Genomic DNA, 11,742 nt, shown 5'->3' with positions numbered 1-11,742 from the left:
CAGTGGGTCAGTAATGGTGTGGGGTGGCATTTCTTTGGGGGGCCGCACAGCCCTCCATGTGCTTGCCAGAGGTAGCCTGACTGCCATTAGGTACCGAGATGAGATCCTCAGACCCCTTGTGAGACCATATGCTGGTGCGGTTGGCCCTGGGTTCCTCCTAATGCAAGACAATGCTAGACCTCATGTGGCTGGAGTGTGTCAGCAGTTCCTGCAAGACGAAGGCATTGATGCTATGGACTGGCCCGCCCGTTCCCCAGACCTGAATCCAATTGAGCACAGCTAGGACATCATGTCTCGCTCCATCCACCAATGCCACGTTGCACCACAGACTGTCCAGGAGTTGGCGGATGCTTTAGTCCAGGTCTGGGAGGAGATCCCTCAGGAGACCATCCGCCACCTCATCAGGAGCATGCCCAGGCGTTGTAGGGAGGCCACACAGGCATGTGGAGGCCACACACACTACTGAGCCTCATTTTGACTTTTTTTAAGAACATTACATCAAAGTTGGATCAGCCTGTAGTGTGTTTTTCCACTTTAATTTTGAGTGTGACCCCAAATCCAGACTTCCATGGGTTAATAAATTTGATTTCTATTGATAATTTTTGTGTGATTTTGTTGTCAGCACATTCAACTATGTAAAGAACAAAGTATTTAATAAGAATATTTCATTCATTCAGATCTAGGATGTTTTAGTGTTCCCTTTATTTTTTTGAGCAGTGTGTGTATGTGTATATATATATATATATATATATATATATTTATTAGAATGAAAGACCAAAGGCATGTGTGCTATATACTGTATGTAAGGTCGGCCTTCCTCCTACATAGGCCAGCTGGGGTTACAATTTATTCAGTTACTATGCACCTGGGGAGGCTGAGCATTTTGTGACGTTACCTAACAATAGCTGGTTGTACACAAGCCAGACCTGCAGTTTAGCCCAATCATCCAGTGGAATAATTCAGTTTGGCAGATTTGTGTGGTAAAACTGGAAGTCTGTTAGTTGCTTAAGGTGTATACACATGGTGATATCCTTGCTATGCCCGATTTTGACTATGCAATTTCCCTTGAATTCCCCAGAGCCCAGATAACACAGATAGTCAAAATCTGTGCTATATGTACTTTCGATTTTGTCTATGTACGATTTTGACTAAGTGCCAATTTTGACTATACTTTGTACTAGATAGAACACTATATAGTCAAGATTGACTTGCCTGCACAGTCTATCTAGCCTTGCGATACCGACCGCACATCAGATCGAATCGGTATCGCAAGCTGCCTAACACCTTGCGATTTCCATTAACTTTCCTTGCGATTTTGACTATATAGTCAAAATCGAAAGGAGAAATCTCACCGTGTATACGGCCAGGTCACACATGGGCAGATGTTGTACAGGGGCCATCTGTGGTCATCCTTTGACTAATTACTAGGCAGTAGACACACACAGTGAATTTAGCCTAATTTACCAACATTGCCAGCGATCTCAGCATGTTGAAGCATTACTGGGATGTAGGAACTACTCACATGACTTAGATTCCATACCAATTTATAGAGTTTACAGGTGTCTCACATGCTAACCACATAAAACCCGTCTTGTATTTAGTCGATTGTGATAATAAAGTGTGAGTGCACAGTGTTCAATCTATGTAAAGTCATTCAATAACTGCCTGTTACAATTCATTGCAGGGAACGTATCAAAACTCATAGGTGTATCTATTATGGGTGGACGGTGTGTTGCAGGGGGGCCTCAAACCGCACACCCTGACCCACGTGATTAGCCACTGTGGCTGCCTGTATAGCACCTCCGCTCATACACATCTGAAGCTTCTTTACCTTGATATATTGAGTCTTTGCTCACTGCTGTATATATCCATCATTTGAATCTACAGCTGGAAAGATGGTGCTGAGGTAACCACATGGGGGGCATTGCAAACAACCCCCTACTCCCGTCCCCAGCACTGAACGCTCTCGTCCATAGGTTGATGTGGATACTTGGGTACAATTTAACAGCATCCTGGTACAAAATAGCTGCTTCTAATCTGTGTTGGTGTTAAATTAGGTAATTGAATGCAAGCTTAAGACACTAAGGCAGAGGTTCCCAAACGCGGTCCTCAAGGCACCCCAACGGTCCAGGTTTTAAATGTATCCATGCTTGGCCACAGGTGCCTTAATTATCACCTAAGTCAATTTGATTTAACTATTTGTGCTGAGCCATGGATATACCTAAAACCTGGACTGTTGGGGTGCCTTGAGGGCCGCGTTTGGGAACCTCTGCACTAAGGTGTGATTAATCTATGAAGTGGTTACAGCCATCAATTGTTTTTCAGATTTTTTTTCCTTTTTCCTGTAACACCAGATTATAAAGGAAGAAAAATTATTTCAGAAGGATCAGAACAAATTTATTAGCTGCTGCTCTCACTAATTGAATCTAAATGAGTATCCTAAATGTTTTATAGACTGTTATTAAATGTATTAAATATTAATAAACCAATGATTATACAGATCAAATGAAGAGTGGAAACTAGTGTTCTGATAAATGAAATTACAATAGCCTGGTTGTGTCCAATTAATGTTCATTTACTGCCTGAATGCCGCACTGCAACAGAATGACAGGTAATCCACGAGGATGGGCAAAGAAAACCATTTCATGAATGAAAAGGATTTTGGAACACCCCCTAAATCCGCCTTCTCCACCCCGTTATCTAATTTACACATTTCATCCCTCAATCTAATTTTTGCATATGGGTGCCACAGGATAAAAATATATATATCTAGTCCATACAAAGGGTTAAAATTATAAGTTGTATAATGTCATTTAGAGTTTAGTCCAAATTTCCTTTACTGTTGTTTGAAATCTTTAAATGAGATGATGGTGAGTAATCAGCCTGTAGATATCTCTCTTCTTTTTCCATCTGTAACTGCAAAAGCAGTGACTATCAACTCTCCTCCAGTTCCGTATCGTGCAGATGTGATCATCAGAAGGTTAAATTGTGGCATGAAAAATGGAGAGTATCTACTTCATGAAATACAATTAGTGCAATTAAAATTCCAAGTACAAATAAATATATATATACTCCTAAAAAGAAAAAAAAAAGTTGTGTGGTGACTGGGAGCTGGTCTGAAGTGAGTGACAAAAAAGGAGCATGTTATAGGAGTGCCACGGGTTGTCAGTGAAAGTGGTTGCAGTCTCTGGTGAGATCGACAGTCACAGAGGCCATGTTTAGAGGAATGTCAGAAGGGAGACACTGTGCAATAGGCAGGTGCACTGATGGTGGAGGTTTCAGGACCGCCAGTGAAATTGAACTATCCAAGGGAATTGACAATGGGTTTCTCAGGGCTTGCACGCTCTGGCACACACCTGTACACAAGGGGAAGGCTAATAAAACTAGCATTTGCACACCACCACCGCACATGAATTACCGCGCAACTGTGAATCGGGGGTTATTCAGAGTTGTTAGCAAACCAAAAAAGCACACTAATGGGCAAAACCATGTTGTGTTGCAGGTGGAGCAGATGTAACATACGGAGAGATTTAGATAAATCTCTCTGCACATGTTACATTTGCCCCACCTGCGCTCTGCAGGTTTGCTAAGAAACCTGAATAAGTCCATATGTACTGTACCTACAGTGCCTTGCTAAAGTATTCACCCTCCTTTGCATTTTTCATGTTTTGTTGCCTCACAATCTGGAATTAAAATGGATTGTTTGAAGGTTTGCATCATTTCATTCACAGAACATGCCTGCAACTTTGAAGATGATTTTTTTTTTTATTGTGAAGCAAACAACAAATAGGACAAAATAACAGAAAACTTCAGCATTCAAAACTGCTCCAGCTTCTTTATATTGGATGGTTTCTGATTGTGAACAGCAATCCTCAAGTCTGACCGCAGATTCTCAATTGGATTGAGATCTGGGCTTTGACTAGGCCATTCCAACACATTTAAATGTTTCCCCTTAAACCACTTGAGTGTTGCTTTAGCAGTATGCTTCGGGTCATTGTCCTGCTGGAAGGTGAACCTCCATCTCAGGTGAACCTCCATCCCAGTCTCAAATCACAGGCAGACTGAAACAGGTTTTGCTCAAGAATATTTAGCACCATCCATCTTTCCCTCAACTCAAAACAGTTTCCTAGTCCCTGCTGCTGAAAAACTTTCCCACAGCATGATGCTGCCGCCACCATGTTTCACTGTGGGGATGGTGTTCTTGGGGTGATGGGATGTGTTGGGTTTGTGCCAGATATAGCGTTTTCATTGGTGGCCGAAAAAGTTTAGTCTCATCTGACAAGAGCACCTTCCTCCATACATTTGGGGAGTCGTCCACATGCCTTTTGGCAAACTCAAAACGTGCCTTCTTATTTTTAACACTAAGTAATGGCTTTTTTCTGGCCACTCTACCATAAAGCCCAGCTCTATGGAGTGTACGGCTTATTGTAGTCACATGCACAGATACACCAGTCTCTGCTGTGGAACTCTGCAGCTCCTCCAGGGTTCCTTTGGTCTCTGTGCTGCCTCTCTGATTAATGCCCTCCTTGCCCGGTATGTGAGTTTTGGTGGCCGGCCCTCTCTTGGCAGGTTTGTTGTGGTACCATGTTCTTTCCATTTGAAGATGATGGATTTGATGGTGCTCCGGGGGATCATCAAAGATATGGATATTTTTTATAACCCAACCTTGACTTGTACTTCTCAACAACTTTGTCCCTGACTTGTTTGGAGAGCTCCTTGGTCTTCATGGTGTGATGCCTCTTGCTTAGTGGTGTTGCATCCTCTGGGGCCTTTCAGAAAAGGTGTGTTTAGACTGACAGATCATGTGACACTTAGATTGCACACAGGTGGACTTAATTTCACTAATTATGTGACTTCTGAAGGTAATTGGTTGCACCAGAACTTTTGAGGGGCTTCATAGCAATTTTTTATATACATTTATTTACTATTTTGTGCAGCTCCATCACAAATAATTCAGATAAAAAAATAAATAAATTACAGGTTGTAATGTAACAAAATAGGTAAAATGCCAAGGGGGTGAATACTTTAGCAAGGCACTGTATACATAAATTTTGATGATCTGGTCATGTAGCCCAACAAGCCTGGTACATTGTAATAAATGTAATTGGTGGAGATAAAAATCAACTGTATGTAATAATATTCTATGTATCTTGAAAATGAAGACTGGCCCCAGAGTCCCGACACCCGAATCACGATGCTGGAATTAGAAACGTACAGTAAACGTTAGAAACGTACAGTAAGTATGACGAGGAGGATTAGGGGTAGGCTGCGGGAGGGGAGGGTTAGGGGTAGGTTTAGCTTACCTTTCAAAAAATGTTGGGATTCTAACCATCGGGATGCCACTGTTGGTATTCTGACCATCGGCATCTGGACTGTCGGGATTCCATACACAACGGAAAGCCTCACGTTGTCTGTTCGCACCATACTACCTTATACAGAAAGAACATATACATGGGCAGAGAGTTTAAACCCAGGCATGCACTAGGCTAAACGCTCTATTCTCCCGGGTGGCCGATATAGTTCAGACACACTGTGCAATATTACAAACTAAGGGGTACATTTACTAAGCAGTGATAAGAGCGGAGAAGTGAGCCAGTGGAGATGTTGCCGATGGCAACCAATCAGCACTGAAGTAACATCTATAATTTGCATACTATAAAATGTTACAGAGCTGCTGATTGGTTGATGGGGACATTTCTCCACTGGCTCACTTCTCCTCTCTTATCACTGCTTAGTAAATGTTCCCCTATATCGGTTGTTTTTGCTGGAGAAATTTTTTTTTACAACTGATTCCTCCTATTTATCAAGAGGTAAACCACACCTCCTAACATGACCCTTTCCAGGAAGGACAAAATGCTCTGTTTCTGGACTTCCCTTTAAATCTGTGATTGCCATCACCTATAGTGAAACACCTTTCTTATCCATAAACTACAGTAGTTCAACATGGTAATCACAAAGAGGGAAGTCTAGGAACAGAGCATGAAAAGGGTCATGTTGGGAGGTATGTTATACAGCAAAGAAATAACGGATTTGTTTCATTTTATCCAGCTGTGGATAGGTAAGCTACCTGACAGTGACACCACTGCTGTAAAGGTGGTCATACACCTAAAGACAAATCTGGCTGGTTGGAATGAAAATCTGGTAATGTATGGGGTAAATGACAAATGACCATTGGCTCCCAAACACTGGAAAAAAAGAGTCAATCAAATTGGTTAAACCCATTTGATTTAACCAATTTTTCTGAATGACCGGTTTTGTCAGTTTTCCAGCATTTCGGAGCAAATGGTCAATTATCATTTGCCCCATACATTACCAGATTTTCATTCAACCAGCCAGATTTGACAATCATATGAAAAAGGAGAGAAAAGACAAAAAACCCTTGTTTGGGAGCACTCGTTTGTAATGATTAGTATGATGTGAGAGGAATAAGAAAAGAAATAGAATAAAACTTAACCTTTAATTGTTTCTTGAGTAAAAAGAAGTAAATGTGAAGGGATTTTAAGACTCGTGTCTAATATTTAAAGAAGGAACTTGTTTAACCTTTTTAGCAAATGAGGTACAAGTTACTAAAAGAAGGTGAAAATATCAAAAAGAGTTATGTTTAATGGATACCATGATGTTCTGATGAAATAAAGTGTATCCAAAAGAGTCACTGTACATGCCTTGGAATGAAGGTTATCAATGAAAGTGTAATGTGGTGGCGAGATTGAGTTGGTAAGCAGGTTCTCTTGAGAGCGAAAAAAAGGGGGGGGGCCCACTGCACCTGGTATTCTCAGGGGGTTTCCCTTCCTGATACTAACCAGGCCATACCTGCTTAGCTTCCGAGATCGGACAAGATCGGGCGCATTCAGGGTAGTATGGCCGTGGGCCTATCGTTGGAAATGTGAGAAAAAAGATGAGAGAGAGAATCTGAGAATCCACTCCTATTGTCTGTACTGTACTTAAATCAAAACCATAGATGGTCTGGGAGTGTTTTTCAGACACAGTAGCAGAGAACGTGGGATGAGATTTGTCCTTTAAAATGGGCCCACTGCACCTGGTATTCTCAGGAGGTTCTCCTTCCTGATACTGACCAGGCCATGCCTGCTTAGCTTCCGAGATTGGACAAGATCGGGCGTATTCAGGGTAGTATGGCCGTGGGCCGATATAGGGAAGATATAAGTGCTGAGGGAGGGTGCACTGCTTGTTGTACTTCACACTCAACCAAGGCCACAGATGGTCTCAAATTGGTATTTCCAGACAGAGGTGTGTCAGGATGATTTTGAGTGTCTGTGTTTGGTATAGATGTGATGTGGTAGGTGAAGTATGGCAGATAGTGGACTTTCATAAAGATGCTAAGAAGATAATGTGAGGTGTGTGTGAGTATCTCGTTTCTTGGATTAGAGAAAGAATTATAATTGATGAATGAAGAGATTGATTAATTACAATCTGAGCTCAGGAAAAGGCATATAAATGATATAATGATAATCAGCACAACACTTGCTGGCCCCCTGAGAAGAAAATCAAATAAGTAATCATGTGCTGACAAAAGGAGCTCAAGGCTGGCTCATGGACAGTATATATAATCCTATAGTTGGAATGCGATTGATCTATATCAACTCTTTATAGAACCAAGCTAAGAAATAGCTAAAAAAGTAGTTAATTGACAATTAGCACAATAATAATAAAGAAAAAGCAGGTGAGGGATCATATGTTTGTAAGAGCTCACGGCTGGCTCATAAATGGTACTATCAACCTTTCAGAGTGGGAAAGATTAATATCAAATCTCAAATAAACAATGATAAATGCCAGCAAATAGAGAATGCTACCATAAATACACTTGTGTGTTGAAATCAAAATAGAAAATGCTACCATACATACACTTGTGTGTTGAGATCGCGGTTAAATACCTGAATCAAAAAACCTTAAAGGCATAGGCGGGTATTAGAGACAAAATTGTGCAGATTTGTGTCTGCAAGTAAGGTATAATTACTGCAGTACAACACAGAGGGGAGTGTAGTGGTATACTGAGATCTAGTATCTGATGCCACTACCACTGTGTATGCGGAGAAACCTTTTTTATACAATTGGTAATATGTGTAAGCACAGATTTAAATCCTGGTGATCTGATAGAGATGACCCCAGCACTGAAATCAAATATAATAATAAATGGTTATATACTCAAGTATACAGTCAGTGTTAGGCACCGGATTAAATGTCATTGTGCTCGATTAGTTCCCGCAGCACACTTAAAGCCCTGGTGGTCTAGTGTCAGTTACCACGGCCGCAAGGTATGCGGCGAACGTTTGTCCAGGTCTCCTCTGTTCACAGTCCCGCTAAGTGGCGAACGCGGCCGCCCGCTTCCGGAATGGGCGTGGCCGCGATGACGTCACTGACGTACTCTCGACGTACGTTTCACCTGATTGGGCTTGGTCACGAGAGCCTCTGTCTGCTGCTCTCTTGTGGCCAGTACTTAAATGCTGAGATGACCAATGAAATTGTCAAATTGATTTGACTGATTGATGGTTGAACCTATCAGATCTCAGATGCGATGACCAGTGGAATCCATATTGGAAAAGGGAAAGGGGAAGGGAAAAGGGCGGAAGGAAGGAAGAGAAGGAATGTGAATGTAATAATTGCAGATGTGGGTAAAAGTAGGAGGAAGGTAAATGAAAAAAGAAAAAAGATAAGAGGTGAAGATAGAAATGGGAAAATGGGAAGAAAATGTTGAGGTGAATAAACTGTTGAGAAATGAAAGGAAATGTGAATAAATTGTTAGAATGTAAAGGGAGAAATGTGAAAATAAATGTAAATATAAATATACAAGAAATACAAATGAAAATAAAAATATAAATATATATAAATAAAAATAATAATAAGTGTAAATAATGAAAATAATAAAAAATAAATATAAAATATAAATGAATATAAATAAAAATAAATATAAATATAAATGATAATAATGATGAAAATAAAAATATATTAGTGTAAATAACTGAATATGATAATGATAGATAAATGTGAATGGTGAAAAAGAATAGTGAAAAAGAATACAATGGTTGGGTGAAGAAAAGGGGGGTACGAGTGAGGGTGTGCTGCATGGAAATGAAAGGGAATAGTGCTGATGTTGGATGCGTGGTGAAAAAGGGGGGAAGGGGTTGTAGCTTGAATGTGAGGATAATGGTGCGATGAATGGGTGTGACGTGTGGAAGGAACGGAAGATGAAATGATACTAAGATTGTGGTTGTGTGGATAGGAAAGTGTGTGAGTGTTATATGGTCTGTAATTGGGAGAAGGGTATAGAGTGTGGGGGGAAAAATAAGTAGAATTGACAGAGTCAAGAGGGCCATGGAGGAATTGTGGCAAGTGAAGAGGAAAAGTGAGGTTGGGGACTAGGGGAAAGTGAAAAGGGACAATGAAACACATAAACATTATGCGCTGTGGAAGAATGGAGGGGGGAAAGAACAACAACAAATGGGGGGGGGGAGAAGAAAGTGGTGGATGGGAAAAGGGAGAAAGAAGAAAGGGAAAAGAGAAAGAGGGAAAAGAAGTGGGTAGGTGGGCGGTTGGAAATGTGATGAAGATTGTGAAAAGGAGAAGAGAGGAAAAAGAGGAAAAGAGAGAATGAGTGACAGAAAAGGAAGGAAAAGGAAGAAAGAGAGGGGAAGGGGATGGGGAAAAGAGGGGGGGGGGTGTTTGTTATGGAAAGAAAGGAAAGAGAAGGGTGAGGGTTAAAGTGAGGGTGTGAAGGAAGATGGGGATGGGGGATGGACAGGGATGTGGGTGGAAAAGGAGCTAGATGGATGGGTATTGGAATTATGTAGGCAGGAAGATGCTGCAATTGATGTATTCATTTAAACCTTTGGGCATCAGAGTGTCCAGCTTGAAGATCCATTCGGATTCCTTTTTCTGGAGTGCCTTACTATAGTCTCCGCCTCTTAATCCCATTTTTACATGTTCCAGACCTGAGAAATGTAGATCTTCTATTCGACTGTCATGGAAACGTAAAAAATGTCTTGCAACTGTGGTAAGCTTCTTAAATTGGGCTAAGTCTGATTTAGCATTTCTCACCGTACTAATATGTTCAAGTGCCCTGACTTTAAACATACGAGATGTCATGCCCACGTATCTTAAGTTACAGGTACATGAGATGCAATAGATCACATTCTCTGTCCTACAGTTGAAGAAATCTTGCACTGTGATTTGCTGATTGAATTTGTCCAAGATTGATGTAAGGTTGGAGATATGTGGGCACAGTTTACATTTACCACAAGGATAACTGCCTTTGAGAGGTCTTGGTTTTGAAGGCTGCGAGAAGTAACTTCTTACCAGTTTATCTTTTAAGTTTGGTGCCCTCCTCCAGCTCATGTTGATGTTCTGGCCAATGTTGTCCGAAATATCTTCATCCATTTTCAGGATGTGCCAGTGGGTTTGTAAAATTTTACGTGCATCTTTCCAATTTTTACAGAAGTCACCGATGAAGCGTAGGGTATTTTTATCTTCCTTAGTTTATGTAGTGGGGAAAACCAAGGAGTCCCGTTCTACTTTCTGCACTTCAGATTTGGCCCTTTTGATAAGTCTATTGCTGTATCCTCGTTCTTTCAACCTCGCAGCCAAGTCAATGCTTTTAGTTTGGAAGGTGGAGTCTTCAGTGCAATTCCTTTTGAGTCTAAGGAATTCTCCTTTAGGAATGTTTTTGATGGTTGATGGGAAATGGCTGCTAGTTGAATGAAGTAAACTGTTGGTTGAAGTTTCTTTCCTGAAGATTTCAGTGGCTATTGTGTTGGTCTCATCTCGATATATCCTGAGGTCGAGGAATGGAATGGAGGATTAACTGCTGGTATATGTAAATTTCATATTGATCTGATTGGTATTGAGAGAGAGGATATACTGATCCAATTTGTCTTGGGTACCATCCCAGATCATAAAGATATCGTCGATGTAACGAATCCAGATGATAATGTGGTTAGTGAATTCCTCTTGATCATCGTTGAATACCATTTCTCGTTCCCACCAACCTAAAAAGAGGTTCGCATATGTGGGGGCACATGCCGCCCCCATAGCGGTGCCTCTGGTCTGTACATAGAAACGATTGTTGAAAAGAAAATAGTTGTGATTCAACACAAAATGGAGTAATTCTAAAAGGAAATCCTGAAAATCACCAGTGTCACCCATGGACAGAAAGTATTTAACCGCATTAATGCCCAAGTCGTGTTTGATGGATGTATATAGAGATTCAACATCTAATCCAACCATTATGTGGGAGTCTTCCAATCGTATACCTTGGATTTTCTTCAGGACATCAGTCGTGTCCTTGACATATGAAGGAAGGGTGAGGACATGTTGTCGAAGATGGACATCAAGGAAGCAGCTGGCTCTTTCTAGAAGGCCCCCATTACCTGATATAATTGGTCGTCCAGGTGGATTATCCACATTTTTGTGGACTTTTGGTAGCAAATAGAGTGTCGGCGTCCTTGGGTGCGGGGTGTTCAGATAGTCCCATTCGGTTTTAGTGATGGTGCCTTGTTGAAGATGTTTGTTGATGATCCGAGAATATAGGTTTGAAAAGTTCTGTGTGGGGTCAAATAGGGTCGTCTTGTAACAGGAGGTATCGTTCAATTGTCTATTGGCCTCTTTGAGATATAATGTAGTGGGCCATATCACGATATTTCCTCCTTTGTCTGACATTTTGATCTGTACGTCGTCCCATTTTTGCATCTCTTTTATGGCTGCTTTTTGTTGTCTGGATAGATTGCCAATAGA

At 41.1% G+C, this 11,742-nt stretch overlaps 2 pseudogenes; both read right to left on the bottom strand.

Moving 5' to 3' along the window:
• Nucleotides 1-6,751: 6,751 nt before the first annotated feature.
• On the bottom strand, nucleotides 6,752-6,869 carry LOC134895769 (5S ribosomal RNA; annotated as a pseudogene).
• Nucleotides 6,870-7,024: 155 nt separating this feature from the next.
• On the bottom strand, nucleotides 7,025-7,142 carry LOC134898393 (5S ribosomal RNA; annotated as a pseudogene).
• Between the last annotated feature and the right edge of the window lie 4,600 nt (nucleotides 7,143-11,742).

This window comes from Pseudophryne corroboree, chromosome 3 (genome assembly GCF_028390025.1).
Source record: "Pseudophryne corroboree isolate aPseCor3 chromosome 3, aPseCor3.hap2, whole genome shotgun sequence".
Lineage (NCBI taxonomy): Eukaryota > Metazoa > Chordata > Amphibia > Anura > Myobatrachidae > Pseudophryne > Pseudophryne corroboree.
This window is presented reverse-complemented; position numbering and strand designations above follow the sequence as displayed.